The sequence below is a fragment of the Sphaerodactylus townsendi genome, linkage group LG02 (assembly GCF_021028975.2).
Source record: "Sphaerodactylus townsendi isolate TG3544 linkage group LG02, MPM_Stown_v2.3, whole genome shotgun sequence".
In the NCBI taxonomy this organism is placed as follows: domain Eukaryota; kingdom Metazoa; phylum Chordata; class Lepidosauria; order Squamata; family Sphaerodactylidae; genus Sphaerodactylus; species Sphaerodactylus townsendi.
The window spans coordinates 138,871,504-138,887,821 of record NC_059426.1 but is presented as its reverse complement, the minus strand read 5'-3'; positions in this window follow the sequence as shown (position 1 = coordinate 138,887,821).

Sequence of the window (16,318 nt, the reverse complement as noted above, 5' to 3'; positions counted from 1 at the left end):
GACCTTTAATTTGACAGGTGGACTAGTTTGGGTTTATTTTGACGCACTAGTTTTGGTAACATTTAGGATCAGTCAGTGCAAGGGGTCCTTTCTCAGCATTCCCCTCTTTCTTTTCAATCTCCTACATTTGTTTTCTCTGTTTTCTTTCTCTTTTAAATTTCCTTGGATCTGCTACAAAATGTTTACAGCACTAAAGGAATTTAAAATATATATATATTTATAAATTAAATGAAGGAGCTTTCTTTGTTTTTATTTGCAAAACTTGTCTGATGTTTGAACAACACCAAATGAATTTCAAGACTCACAGACTTTAAAGCAAGATGGATGGTTGACAATAAACAGGCTGATATATTGACTCTTTGGAATGCAGAACACTTCTTGTCTGTAGAATGTGATGATCGGTCAGCTCTTGGAGGGATTTATAAGTACATGAGATACTGTAAGATCTATTCTGTCTCTTAAATCAGTTACTTTCTTTTTGCGTGGTTTGAATTTGCACAGTTGCAAGGCTTGTTGTTACTGAGCAGATGGTTCAAAAAGCTAGACCCAAAAACATTTAAGTCTGACTCCTTAGCATTGGCTTTGTCTTTTTGGCCAGAGTTATCATTCTCTTGGCTTGGGCAAGACTTGTATAGCTATAAAGCATTCAGCATACTGAGTGGATTACAAATTTTTTATTCAGAAAATATAAGATTATTGGACATACATGCCTTCAAGATTGACAAGAACTTAATTGGAGAGCTGGTAACAAGTAAACTGATTTATTTGTTTCCTCAGTGAAGGTACATGAAATTCTGACTGTATATGGTAGTGATAAGGGTTGTTTTTAAAAGATTTATAGGTGTTCAAGAGACCTTTTTGTAAAGATGAATGATTGTTAGAGGCTCAGGGTGAAGATACACTGAAATTTATAATTATTCAGCTAAAGACAGCTTCATACCTATAACAGGACAGCTTCTTACTGACCGTAAGAACAGAAGCATCTATTATCTTGTTCCGTTCTTTAAAAGTAAACAGTCATTCTCTCTAGTCTTGCTGTTAGTTTTTATCTGTTCCGGTTCATTATAGTTACTTTTAAATTTTCAATAATTTTTGTGTACAATTGAAAAACTCAATTTACTTTGATATGTTGCTTCCACCTACTGAAATGAAGATAATTAAACAGCTTCAGTCAATGTCCCTGCAAATAAGCCAATCAGAACTTAATATGAAAGAAGATCTTAAGAGTTTAAAACAAGAAATTCAACAAGCAACATCCAATATCAAAGAACAGTTAAAGAATGACCTGCAGAGTTTAAGACATGAATTCATCTCAAATCTGTTTATACTCAATGGAAAAGTTCAGAAGAATGTCCAAGACATAGGGACAACCATTCAGATCCAACTGGAATTTTTTTGGCAAACAAACAACCAGCAGACAAGAATATTGAGTGAAGAGGAAACAAAAGTTGAGTTGACTTGATGGCACAAAACAAATTGGGCTTTCAGGGAAGGGAAAGAGAAATCATGGGGGGGACCTACAAGTTCTTGCAGGTCACCTGCTTTTAATGTCCTATTATCAAATATATTATAGCATATTAATTATTGTCAAAATGATTCACATGCTACACATCTTGTAAAACTCCCCCTCTCATTGTTTTCCAAAATTATCTGTCTTTCCTCTTCTTGTCATTTCTATATATGGCTGCTGTTTCTTTTCTTTTTAAAATCATAATCCTCTCAGTGTCTCATCTAGTTAGGCACTTACATGTTCTAAAAGTACTCCCTCTTCAGTATGCCTACAGCTTAAGAAAGAAAGAACGAATGTCCTAGCTATCAAAATCTGAGAAACTGACATTTCATTACAATGAAGCATTCTTCTCAGTTTGTGTTCTGTGTTTGTTGCTGACCTTAGGAGATCATCAATTCTGAATAGGTTAGAAAATCCATCCTCTGATAGTAAAAACCTCACCATACACATCATAAGAAGAAGAAAAAGTTTGGATTTATCCCCCTCTCTCATCCTTAAGGAGTCCCAATGTGGCTTACAAACTTCTTCCCTGCCTCTATTTACAACAGACACCTTGGCCCACTATGCACAGCAAATGTTGGGTTGCAGTCGGGATAAAGTAACCCATTTTCCTGTTTTCATGTTCACATGCGCCTGTGCAGGTAGCAACTGGAGTCCATGGAAACAATGCACATTGCTGTCATGCCTTCACATGGAAGTGCATCCATTTTTTAAATTCACTTCCCATTGATGAATAGCTACACAGGCATGCACAAATGAACCCCCACAGCCATGCTGATGTCTCACGATACCATCTGCACCTGCGTGGCTATGCAAATATAAGTCATTTTTTTTTTTAAAGGAAGGCAAATCAAGCACCTCCTGCCCAGCTATTCACTTGTAAGTGGCTGAATCCCGGGATTTTTCAAAAGACTCATGAATAGCAATTTTCAAGAAACCCAGTTTGGGGAAAATAACACCGGGCAGATTTGCTCTAGGGGCGGGCTCTGCGCAGAGTGTCACCCCAAAACATTTTTCCCTGTTCTAAACCCGTGTTTATTGACCCATGCGGAGTGGACCCTTGTGAGGTAGATGGGACTAAGAGGGTTCTGAGAGAACTGTGACTAACCTAATGTCATCCAGCAGGCTTAATGTGTAAGACTGGCGAAACAAACCTGGTTCACCAGATTACAGTCTGCCACTGATGTGGAGGAGTTGGGAATCAAACCCAGTTCTCCAGATTAGAGTTCACCTCTCTTAACCACTACACTACATTATAAGAACCTGTTTGTACCTGTTTGCAGCAAAATCCACCTAGAGATCCTACTGAGAAACCTATAAGTACCAGTACTATAACCAAAAGAAGAAGGTCTTGTTCTTTGATTGAAGATGTTCACATACACCACCACCACTCTAAGCTCCAGTAAAAGAGAAAACGACAGAATTTGCACCAGTAAAGCATCCTAGAAGGACCACTTTCAATAGCAGGAATGCTATTTATTTAAGCATAAGAAAATCTCTTTCTCATATGGGTGTTTTTGAGATCCAAAAATACTTTTGGCATTCCACTCGTGGAATTCCAGAATTTGACTTTAAGTATGATAAAGTGTGCATTCTGTTTCAGTTACCATTTTCTTTTCCTCTTACATAAAACTACCTGAAAGTCAGTAGGGACATGAGGGTATCAGGTTATATGTCCCCTTATTAGGTAGTCTGGTATTTAATGTTGCTAATTATAAATTCCTTCAACAAAGAGCTAATCACTCAGCATGTGCACAGACAAATTGTTGTTGCGTAATGACAGCTGCCCCTCTTTAATTATTTAATTTGCATGTTGTCTGCCGTTGGCACCTTTTAGATTCTATAACTTTACTTTTGCTTGTGCCTAGAATCCAAGAGCCTTTAATTACCAATGATGGTGATGCTGCCAAAATTCATCACTTACCCATATATACTCGAGTATAAGCCGACCCGAATATAAGCCGAGGCACCTAAGTTTACCACAAAAAACTGGGAAACTTATTGACTCGAGTATAAGCCTTCGAACTTGACTCAGCAGCAGCTAAAAACAAAAGATTTGGGAGCAAGATTAGATAGAGTTACTCAACCGAGTTTGCATTAGAAATGAGCAGCTTTCCAGCACTCTAGGAACACAAATGAACCACTGTTTTCCTCCAAATGTAGAATAATTCTGGGATTCATAGCCATGGCAGCCTAAACTTTGCTCCAAAGTAAGTCTTTGTCTTCAGCAACATCAGTATTTGGCAGTAAACTACTGTATGAAGAATTGTATTAATGTAGAATGCAACACACCAGTAACCTTTAGGAGAGAAATGCCTCAGTTTCTTTTAACACACACACACACACAACCTAGTTGTAATGCTATGCAGGCTGTCCTTACAGCTTGTTTTTACGGCTCTCTGGTGAGTTAGAAAAAAAGCAGCAACATGCTTACTGGATCCCCACAGCAGCCCCAACTCCGGCCGCCATCTTGGAATTACCATGAATACTCGAGTGTAAGCCGAGGGGGGCTTTTTCAGCATAAAAAATGTGCTGAAAAAGTCGGTTTATACTCGAGTATATACAGTATACCTTATGTGGGAGAATAAAAGACGTGTTTAAAGTCTCCAATTGAAATTAGTGTTATTCAAAATGTCTCATTTCAACTGGATCTTAGCCTTGCCCTAAAAAATAGTCATCTGTGCCTGAAGTGATGCTAGAAGGCAGCACACCTTGTGTGGTGGAGAGCTACAGCAGGATTGTGGAGCCATGTGTCAGGAACCTGGGATTAATCACGCTCGTACAATAAAGGATTGTTGTGTGGGTTAAAATGGGGATATGCAGTCCTCAGGTCCTTGAAGGGGGGTAGGATAAAAATATGACTGAATGTGGGAGTGGGCAGTCTGTCTTTTTAAAAAATCAGGCTTACCCTTCTATTATGAAGCAAAAGGGATTGGTTTTTTATAGGAATGAAACCCGTGAGTGAGGGGACAGGAGCATTCTCAGTGTCTGCTGCTTATCTTTCTGTAGTTTCTCCCTCAGGCACTGTTGTTCAGGCTGATTTATGGTGCTGGGTAGATGACACTGACCATAGACCAACAGACTCAACACAAGGCAGCTTCCTCAGCCATTCTGGGTGCCAAATCTCCCTACTGGTTCATCAAGGCTATTATTGTCAACTCTGACAGGCAACAGCAGTCAGGACTATACAGTGCATTAACAGCAGGTATCAGGGACTTAACTTGGAACCTTCTTCATGCAAAGCAGAAGGTCTACAACTGAGCCACTCCCCTTCCCTTAGGAGAGTGCAGTTAGCATTAAAAAATCATCTTGTTGTGCTACCTGACCCTCTTTTTCCTGTAGAGAACAGAACTGTCTAACCTACACTTCATACATGGTCAAGTCAACCCTGGATTTATAAGAAATGGACTTGCTACTAACTCATAACCGTTGGTGCCTGTGAGATTATGTGCAGATAGCAGATTCAAAACAAGTCACTTATTGGTCACTTTTGGCTTCTGTTTCCACATTCAAATTGTCTATCAACAGATTATGATTTTCTGAAATTTATTCATCACTTTAAAATGATTTGCAGAATAGAGTCTACAAACAAATTCTGCTCTGCAGCTTGATTGTGCTATTTTTGTGGCGACACTGCAGCAGAAATAATTGAATTTGAACGGAACCCCTTGTGAGCATACTCAAAACTAATTTAGTTCCCATGACTACTTTTATGGCCCTTTCATCACCAAATGTTGGTGAAGTTCTTTCATTATAAGGATGAGAAATAAAGCAGAAAGTGTTTAGCAGAAAATACTAATAGGTCAGTCACACAGTAGAAGGAAATGGTAGAAGACAAAGGCTATTTCTTTTGGAGGACAGAAGCAACAAATAGAATACAATCCCAAACCTTCCAAACTTAGATAATTTCATTTTGTTTGACGTTACTACGGAACATTTATTGTGAAAAATAGAATATTATGTTAATAGAGTTCAGCTTTAGAGAATAACAGGATTCTGACTGGATCTTAATTTTTGAAATGTTTTGTCCTAAAAATATTTCCTCCCTTGCCCCAGACATGTGCTATTCATTTCTAATTACACACTGGCAAGAGAAAATATATTGACAGATTACATAACATTTCAGAAATCCAATAAAGGATCAAGATAGTTTATTTGTTTAGAAAAACATATATATCTCCCCCAACATTTGCTTAAAATATTCAGTGTCTAACAAAATGGTTGTCCAGAATTAAACTAAAACTTAGCAACAAGAAATGGAGAAACTAGCAGTTATTTCATCCATTTTTCCCCAAAGATTGACTCTCTTTATTCAAGCTGATTAACAACTAAGGCCTTTTCCACACACTCAGTGTCGGATTTAGATGAAGAGAGGCCCTAGGCCGGGGGTCCTCAAACTTTTTAAACAGGGGGCCAGTTCACTGTCCCTCAGACCGGTGGAGGGCCGGACTATAGTTTAAAAAAAACCTATGAACAAATTCCTATGCACACTGTACATATCTTATTTTGAAGTAAAAAAACAAAACGGGAACAAATACAATATTTAAAATAAAGAACAAGTAAAAATGTTTCTATGCATGTTTCAATGCATGTTTTTGCATAGGATCAGGCTGTATTCTTTTATAAGTGATCATGCATAAGATCACATAATAGTGGCAAGATCCCTGAACTGCCTCAGGTAAGGGATCCCTGCCAAACAACTTTCCATCAGAAAACACTACAACCTTTCCTGTGAATAAGATTATTTCTTTAAAAATGAATTGTTTGAATTCTCAGTAAAAATACATATAATAGTATACAAGGACAACCCCCACCCCAGTCCTGCTTACTCTCTAAATACATTTGGGGGGTCCCAGGAAAGGTATCAAGAGTATTATGGTATCTGTGGGGGGGCCCTGCCCTAGGCAAAGCCCTTCTGATTTGCAGGGTCTTACTTTGAAAGCACAAGCCATGCCATTCCCAGAACACTGATACTAATGCCACAGTCTCTTGTTTCCCTTTGGGGGCTGGCATTGCAGACCCCCAGCAGTTGAGCTGACTGGTCCCAGAGGCCACCATTCCACACTGGGGGCTGTCATGCCAGGCAAAAAACAGGCTTCTCCAAATTTGTTCTGCATTTTCTTTTGTGTGCTGTAATGTCTTCAATGAAGCCCATGCAAGTCTACTGGCATTCCTGGGTTCCATTGCATCCAATGGGCCTTCAGGCATCTCTCCCTTTGTTCCCAATGGGAATCTCTGTTGTTCGTTTTAACACATCTTTCCCGTGCCAGCTCGCACCCACCTTTGCGCGCGTGTGAGCTTTCAAGGGGCTTCCTCTCGAGCAAGCGCGCGTGCACTTGCAGCCTTGGAGACCTCGGTGCATGCAAATCTTTGTAAGGATCCTCTCAACTGCAAGCCCCACGGGAGGCAAGAGGTCTCTGTTCCTGGGGGGAAAACGACGCCGGCACTCAGGAAGCAGCCCCCTAGCACGGCAACTCCTGCAACCAGATGCCTTGAAGATGGCAGGCGATCCTTGCCAACCGTAGCTGTAGCCGTGACTACTGACCCTGCTCACCATCGTTGTGTGCCGCTCCCAGCCTCAGTTGTCCCTTCTGGCTTCAGTGTCCTTGTCTGCAACCTGCCAGTATCCAAATCAGGGAGGAAAGGCCCCTGCCACCGGCCTCTCCCCATCTCTCCCTGTACAAGCGGTCCAAGTCATGCGAGCAGTCTGAGACGAGCGAGCAAGATGGGGAGAGGATGGTGGCAGGGGCCTTTCCTGCCCGCTTCAGGTACTGGCAGGCAGCAGACAAGGAGACTGAAGCCAGATGGGATGACCAAGGCTGGGGAGTGGCGCACAACGACGGCCGATGTAGAGACAGCGAATCCGCGACTGCAACTACAGTTGGAGATGGTCGCCTGGTGGGTGTACCCACCTGCTGCCTTCAAGGTGCCTGGTTGCAGGAGTTGCTGTGCCAGGGGGCTGCCTTCTGTATGCCAGGATGTGCAACCCCAGGAATGAGACGGCACTGTATCCGTGGAAGTGCGGTTGAGAGGATCGCTACCCAAAGATTTGCATGCACTGCAAGATCTTAACGCTGCAAGTGCTGGCGTAGCGTTTTAACCCCTGGGCCGTAGTTTGAGTACCCCTGCGCTAGGCTATTCCACTTGTGAGGCCCCTCCAATCTCCCACCCCATGACTAGAGAAAGATGGAAGAGTGTTTTAAATAAAATTGAGTAGAACCAAGGATGATGATGGCAAAGGTATAAACTTTAGCGGAGTTGAGGGGTTCAAGTCTCCCTGAGGGTTTGGCTGGGGTGGGGGACTGATCCTTTCCTGAAACAACCAGTGCCAAGCCATATTGACAAAGGCACATGAGTGACTCAGTTACAATAGCAGCTAAGGAACAGGACTGCCCTACTCTTCTGCTGTATCTGTAGGCAAAACCAGCAAAAATCCCCGTTTGTGCTATGAGACACCTCAAACAGTTTTTGTTGCATATAAATCTCCTAACTAGATAAAAACAATCTGCCAAGTGGTGGTGCCCCTAAAGACCCTCCCCTTCCCAGATGTTCACAGATTTCACCCATACAGTCCTTTTCTCGTGAACTCACGCATCAAGAAATAATCTCTCTCCAAAATGCAGCCACTGTCGCTGTATTCCTTTTAGATCACCCCAGATATATTTGCTTCATCCTGGTCAGAAGGTTCTTCTATCCACAGACAAACCAGCTATGCCACACAGTCCAAAAAAGATGCCTTTTTCTAATTTCCTCTGTGATGATGCTACGGCAAACTTGGAAGGTTTTATTTCCTGCAGAGAAAGCAAGGGCCAAAGCCTGTGCTGTTCTTAGTCACTCACAAGGTATAATCCTGATCCCACAATCTCTGTTTCTGCTGAAGTGAGACAGTATCAAATACAGATGGGGCCTTCTCTGTGGTGACTCCCCATCTTTAGAATCCTACATCCAGTGGTGTACCTGCCTAGGGACAGGGGGTACCCTCTGTCCCCAGGTGCCCCCATTTGGTCACGTGGGGGGCGCCACCATTTCAGGCTCATTTTTGTGTTTTTAACATTTTTAGTGTTTTTTACGTTTCAGTCTGCAGGGGGTGCAGTTTTAAAGCTAGTGGCACCAACATTTCAGGGTACCATCCAGAGACTGTCCTGATGATACCACCCAAGTTTGGTGATGTTTGGTTCAGGGGGAGCAAAGTTATGGACCCCCAAAGGGGGTGCCCCCATCCCCATTGTTTTCAATGGGAGCTAACAGGAGATGGGGGCTACCCATTTGAGGGACCATAACTTTTGTCCCCCTGAACCTAACTTCACCAAACTTGGGTGGCATCATAAGAATAGTGCAGATGATCCCCTGAAATTTTGGTGTGCTAACTAGCTTTCCCCACCCCTTCCAGGTACCCCAAGAAAAAAATTGCCCAAGATTCTTTGTTTTGCAGTGACTTTGCTCCATTGTAGCCAATGGGGAATTTCTGAGTGTGTAAGCAGGCTGCACATTTTTGAAGACAGAGGCACCAGACTTTCAAGGTGGCTCTAGGAGGCCCTCCTGGTAATAGCATCCAGGTCAACTTTGCTTCTGGGGGTTCAATTTTATGGGGCCCCCCAAAGGCTTACTTTGTTTCCCCACTCCTGCACATGAAAGACTGCGGGCTGAGTTCTCTCAGAACTCTCTCAACTCGCCCCGTCCCCCCACTCCAAAAGCAAAGCTCACCAAGCTTGGATGCTATTACCCAAGACCTCTTGGAGCCATCTGGAAAGTCTGGTGCCTCTATCTTCAAAAATGTGCAGCCAGTGCTTACACACTCAGAAATTCCTCAGAATCTGCCACTCTTCAGCAAGTTCTGGGGTGATAAAAATTACTTTTCCCACCATAGACTTCAGTGGGGCTTTCTGTTATGCCCAGATGGCTCTGTGGTAGAGATTTCCATGGGAGGCACTGTGGTAGGGGTCTTGCTCTGGGTGGGGGCATTTCCTGTAGGGCTGCTGGTGTGAGTCTCCTGAAAGGAACCAACCAAATTTGCTAAAATGTGTGTGGAAGAGGAAAATGCTGTGGGCACCAAAGGATTGAAGGTGAACCTGATTGCCCACAGCGAATTTCAGCCATCCCAGAGCAGAGCAAGCATGAGAGTTGGCTGGTTCTTTTCAGGAGACTCCCTGTAGGAGATAAGGCTCTTACCCACATGGCCACCTACCACATTGCCTCCTGTTGAAACCTCTACCACTGTAAGGGGTGTATTTTTTTAAGCTAGTGACACCAAAATTCCAGGGCATCATCTGGTAGCTATTCTTATGATGCCACCCAAGTTTGGTGAAGTTAGGTTCAGGAGGACCAAAGTTGTGGTCCCTCAAATGGACAGCACCCATCTCCTGATAGCTCCCATTGAAAACAATGGGGATGGGGGCATTCCATTTGGGCGTCCATAACTTTGCTTCCCCTGAACCAATCAGCAAACTTGGGTAGTATCATCAGGGTAGTCTCTTGATGATGCCCTGAAATCCATGGTGCCGCTAGCTTTAAAAATGCTCTCCACTGTGAGCCGAAAAAACACCAAAAATACCCCCCACAAAAAAAAAGCCTTCAAATACCATTAAGCATTATTTGTTCCATATTTGGGTAGACCATAATCGGACACTTTTTGTCCAAATGTGCCCAAATGTGCCCAGATTCGGCTGAATCTGGTATTTGTTTTCATCTGGAAATCTCAACCCTCAAAAGTGATGCTGTTTCAGGGTGGGGGAGAATCCACCCCCAACAGCATCACTTTCAATTTTGTTTTACGACCCAGGATCCCAAAGATTCTCCCTTTAAGGTAGGTTTAAAAAGAAGAATCTGAGCTCCTAGTTTAAACACCATTGAAAGTGATGTTGTTTGGGGGTGGATTCCACTGGAGGTGTTTTGTGAGAGATGATGCTGACATTTGTTTGGTAAATGTTTTGCTGGGGGTGATTTGTGAGAGATTTACATGCTTAATATCCACTTGCACTGGCGTGGAGTTGTTTCTCAGGCTAACAACCTACCTCATAGGGTTGTTGTGATTAGGACATTAGGAAAAGAGTTGGTGGGGAGACAGCCATGTATGTTTTGCTGGGAGTGGGAGGTGTTTTGTGAGCTGGTGCAAAAAATCATTGTTTGTTCATGGTGGGGGAGGGTGGCCGCCCATTCGCGGGGGGTGGGGGGCGCCAAACTCAGGTTTTGTCTCCGGGCGCCAGTTTGCCTAGGTACGCCCCTGCCTACATCACTTCTGCTGCCTCCCCTACTGATAATTTGCTACCTGATCAAAACAGGCTTTGAACTGAGTTCTTTTCTTCTCTTAAGAACATAAGATGTTATTGTTAAATATTGTGGTGATTGGGGAAAATGCATACATGTCAAATTATCATTGAAAAACTTTTGCCATGTCTGAACTTTGTAAACAATTTGTGGAATAAGCAGGAATTTTTAGGAAAATTAAATTGTAAGTTTACTGTTATATTCTTTAAAAAGCCTTGAGCTTATAAATTTTATTGCCTGGGAAGTATTAATAAGACAATCATGACTACCTGACAGCGAAAGTGTGACACTTTACTTTATGTTGTCATTATACAGTCAGTTTTAAAATACATATAAAGAAAGAAACTACAATAATCAAATACACTAACACTAAAGGTTTTTTTCCTAACCTTTCTCTTTTGCACTTACTAGCGCCATTTTTAAATCTTTTTTTCACGCTCATATTAGAATCTGAAAATAAAAAGTAAAATTAATCTTCAACAATTATTAGAAAGGAAAACATGACGGGCATTCTCACAAAATGGGGTCCACTTCAGAGAAGTCCTGGAGGAACCAAATTAATACAGAAATCAATGCTAGTGTCAAGTTATCAGCTTAAAACAGTGTCACTATGAAGTGGAGTAAAAGGAAAATTACAGAAGGGTTGTTTAGAAAATACAGTGTATTATGACAGCATGTGTAAGAAAGGTCTATGACAGTGTCAAAAATATTATACACCTTGTCCAGAGGCCCTACATTTTGAGGCCCTAGTGTTACCTGAAATGGTGGAAATCTGCCCTTGTAGAGCGGGGAATTAGTGAGAGTCAACTCTTGGTTTAGCAAAAGATTGGGAAAGCTTGAGATTTTTGTTGCCTATGTTATACAGAAGGCAGCTTCCACAGGAAATCCTCAGGGAGACCACGGTAAAGTTTAACAATTTTATTAAAGGAAAAATAATAACAATACAAGCACACAATAATCAAAGCCACAGAATACACAGTCCTAGGATATAAGCAGTGCTGAAGAGATAGGTTGGGAATAGCAGAGGAATTGGGGGAATTCTTAGGGTAATACTGTACCAGATCCTGAAGTGACTTTGGGTCTGTGAAGAAGAGTCCAGCAACCTGCACTGGGCTCCAAGGAAGTGAAGAAGAGAAGAAGAAGAGTTTGGATTTATATCCCCCTTTTCTCTCCTGCAGGAGACTCAAAGGGGCTTACAATCTCCTTGCCCTTCCCCCCTCACAACAAACACCCTGTGAGGTAGGTGGGGCTGAGGGAGCTCTGAGAAGCTGTGAATAGCCCAAGGTCACCCACTGGTGTGTGTGGTGTGTGTGGTGTGTGTGGGACTGTACAGAGGGGCCGCTGGGGGCACGGTGATTTTCCACCCCCAGGCATGCACCCGGTGCGCAATGGACCCCCCGGCCCCCTTGCCGCTCCACCACTGAGACTGCTAAATGATCTTGGGCTAGTCACAGTTCTCTCAGAACTCTCTCAGCCCCATCCACCTCACAGTTGTCTGTTGTGGGGAGAGGAAGTGAAAGGAGTTTGTATGCCTCTTTGAGTCTCCTACTATTGGAAAAAGCAACATCTCTGTTGTGCACAGAATCCCATGAGTTTTTGAGGTTCATCTGAATTGCAAAGGCCCCTGCAATCGATTGCCAGCTTCACATGGAAGGGAAGGACAGCAGAGATTTTGAGCGGCATAAAGGGAGCACCACAAGAAAGAACTATGATTACATGTCTCTCTTTTCTCTAGAAGAAACTATTAACTAGAATGTTACACCTGTATCAGAGTTCAATGCTATTGTCAGGAATGTAGCTTTTCCCTCAATTCTATTCTTTTTGCCCCATGGGAAATTCCTGCCTCACATAAACCCCTTACAATCCCAAGCTGTAGGGTACGTGATTCTTTCTCTCTTATTGGAAAATTCAAACAGCAGAGAGGAAAAGATGAACCAAAATGGTATTTTTCTTACTTTTTGGCAACAGTGGTGTACCTCCCCAGGCAATGTCTAGCACAAGTTTTTAACAACTACGTGGATACCCCCAGGATCCCAAAAATGTGGGGGTTTTTTTTACTAATTCCACTCCTTAGAATATGTCTAAAGATGTATATTACCTTATAAAACTCTGTAAAAGCACTGAGATTAACCTAGAAGTGAATGCCAGCATTGGTTAAAAAGTTATAGTAACAGACCAGGGATAGTTTCACTGATCCAACATTCCAGTCAAAAGTATTACTTTTCCTGCTTCATCGCTCTAGAACATCCTTCAGTTCATTACTGCATCTAATTTGGTTGATACCACAACATTATTACATTGATCACTGTTTCAACTCAGACTAATTTAATTGATAGAACTCTGTGTCCTTGCTATTATAAGAGACAATTAGCTCTCATTAGTTTACATTTCACTCATTTTCTGCTGACTGATTGCACTACATACTGATACTTGCTAATATCAATATGTAATGCAATCAGTCAGAGGGAAATGTTGGTACAGTAGCTCTAAAAACTATCACACTTATCATTTTGATTGTCTGCGAAGTACCAATATTTGCCTACAGTTTAATAGTTTCATAATACAATATTTTGTATTATTAATCATCATCTGAAGGTCACATTCTTAATCACAAATGGCTGGAGGAAGAATTAACTAATGAAGATTACAACATATTAATAAATTACCTTACAATTTTTCCCCTCCGGATAACCTTCAAAATAACAGGAATGGGAGCTGGGGATTGACTTAAAGACTTCTGCTTTCCTCTTCCTGCGTCTTCTCTTTTCTTTTTGGGTTCTAAGCACTTTTTAAAAATCCTTTTGTAAGGCCCTGCTGCAACCATATCGAGAGCTTTAGCAGAGCAAGATCTTGCAGCTGACGCTTTGCGCGGAAGGTGAAGAGGTTACTCGAATTTGTGCTACTGTTAATTTGCCCTTTAAGCAGCTACAGCAGGGAGTCTCTAACGGCAAGATACCAAAGCCAGGAGATTTGCCTATCAGAATATTATGTCAAAAATGCTAGAGATTCAAAGGAAAAGAATGGCAAATAGCTTTTTGTAACCAATTTAACATAATCCACTGAGCATTCAAGGACACTCATTTATAAACACACTTCAACTTTATTCAGGCACAGGGCATTCCTACCTACATTTCCTGCCAGAATTGTATACGGTCAGAGACAGACATGGGCATCATCTCACCAAGATGCTATCAGTTCTTAACATTTTTCAAAACTCTGCATATACTATAAAACATTTTGAGAGCAAGGATGGCAAAATGTGTTACAAATGGTATTATATTTTTAACAATGGCAGGTATGTTTCTCTCAGCCTGCACAGCTGGTTTTGTATAAAGCTATAGAAGGGAAATATTTAGAGCTGGAAGTATAAGGAAGCATAAAATAAATAAGCTTTGGGTTGGAGATTTAAACACACGTTTTCCAAATAAGTACTTTTTTTTTTTGAAAGAGCAAGTACAAATTAGTTTTGTGAATCTAACCTAAATAATGACAGGACATTTGAATGCCACAGTTGCTTAAATAATCTATGCCTGAATCAAGGCTTCCCTCAACTGGGCTAAGCCTTTAGACAGAAACTAATTGCTGCAAATACTAATTTCCAAGTCCCTTTTGTTTCCTATAGTAGGGACCTCTGGATGCAGAAGGTACCCAATTAGAAGAATTCATAGGCCTGATTGTGTATTGTGGGGCAAGTGTATGGAATAGTATAAACACTGCTGATTACTATTCCACTGTAATGGCTGGATTTTTTTTTGATTGCTTAATAAGGCCATCTATTCTACATCAGGCGCTGGCAAAGCTACTGGGGAAATCAGTTAGGTCACTTTTTCTGGTCATACTAGCAGGAGAAGCCTTGTGATGCTAACAGATGACTAAAGACATAATTACAGGCTATTTAATCACATCTGTTTCCCCACTTAACATTGTTTGCTCAAGTTAGATGTAGTTAAAAAAAATAAAAAGGACAATAATGGCAAACAGACTAAAAAAAATTACTATTGCATGGTTAAAACTCTAGGGTTCATTATAATTACAGAAAACAGAGTTTACAGTGATTTTTAAAAGGCATTAATTTATATTAGTGTGTTTCTATACACATATTGAAGACGGCTGGTTGTTTGTGGAAGTGGGGGAAGAGGAGGGGGGTTGTTCACTTACACACATACTGATGTGCGAGAAGGCGCATGAAAAATTTTAATAATATTAATATATGAGGGACTTCTTCCTGAATACATTTTGTTTTGAATCAAAATTTTGCACAAGATTGTGGCTCACAGTTTCTTCCTGAAGGTTATAAATAGTGTTTACAATTGAAAAAATATTATTTGCATAAAAAATAGATATGATTACATAGTATCCTAGTGAGAGATATGATCATATAGTATCCCAGTACAAGCAGATGCCCCCTTTGGGCGAGCCGCTCATACCCTCTATTGAAGCATAGTCTCTCTGCTAAAGCTGTCAATGTTCTGGAGATCTCGAAGCATTATAACCTATCTCTAGAAAGTGGGCATGAGTTCCCCTCTGGGGAAAAATAGCTGCTTTGGAGAGAGGCCTCTATAGCATTATGCCCTCCTGGACTCCCTCCCCAAGCCCCACCCTCCCCAAACTCCAACCCCAACTCTCCAAAAAATTTCCCAAGCCAGAGCTAGCAAACCCACCTCTGCTGTTCTGGAAACAGGCCTTTGAAGCTCATGAACTCAGAGAATGGGACTTTGTGGAGATTAGCCCCATAAGGATGCTCTAGAGCATGTACCACCAATCAGACAACTGTCAGAACCACCATGAACCAAACAATTGAAACAGTTGTGATGAACAATGATTTCTTTATTGTAGGTCAGACAATTCCTGAACACGGTCTAAGACATTACTGGCTTGTTCAGCCAGAACGCCTGTATTATAAACTAAGACAGTACTCCCTCCACGCCACAGAGTTGAAGAACGGAAAAGTGTGCGTGCCAGGCTACAGTGGGCTCTTTCAAGCCCTCATTTCTCGACTGGAGCCGGAGTGCCGACTGGCTGCAACCTGGATCTCTGCTCCTTTAGCAGCAGCAAAAGTCGGCATCAGTATCCCTCCGAGTCCAGTGGGAATAAAAAGACAGGAAACAGATGTAAGGAGAAGGTGAGATTTGTCGTTTGAATTAGGAAATAGAACTTACTCGGTAGTAATTCAAGCCCCCTCCCCCGTGCTTTCTACCCTTGACTCGTCTATTCAGGAATTTGACACAGATTGCCCACTCTGCGCAGAGGGTCCTGGGTACAAGATCAGCTTGCAGGGAACGGTAACAAGACCCTGGGAGTTGAGAAAGGTGCCATGCAGCATATTTAGTGGAATTGTGCATTGCAATACAATAATAATAAAGGTTGAGATCATAGAAAGTATGTTTTATGCTCCATTAATGATGCATATTGGCTGGCCAAGTCATAGTTCATTGCAAAGCATCATGGAGACTTTTGCAGAAATCAGGCAAAAGAGGCAACTGATTCAGCATGGACTTTTTTCTGGACACCTAAAACCTCTTAAGGAAGTTTGCAAAAAAAAAA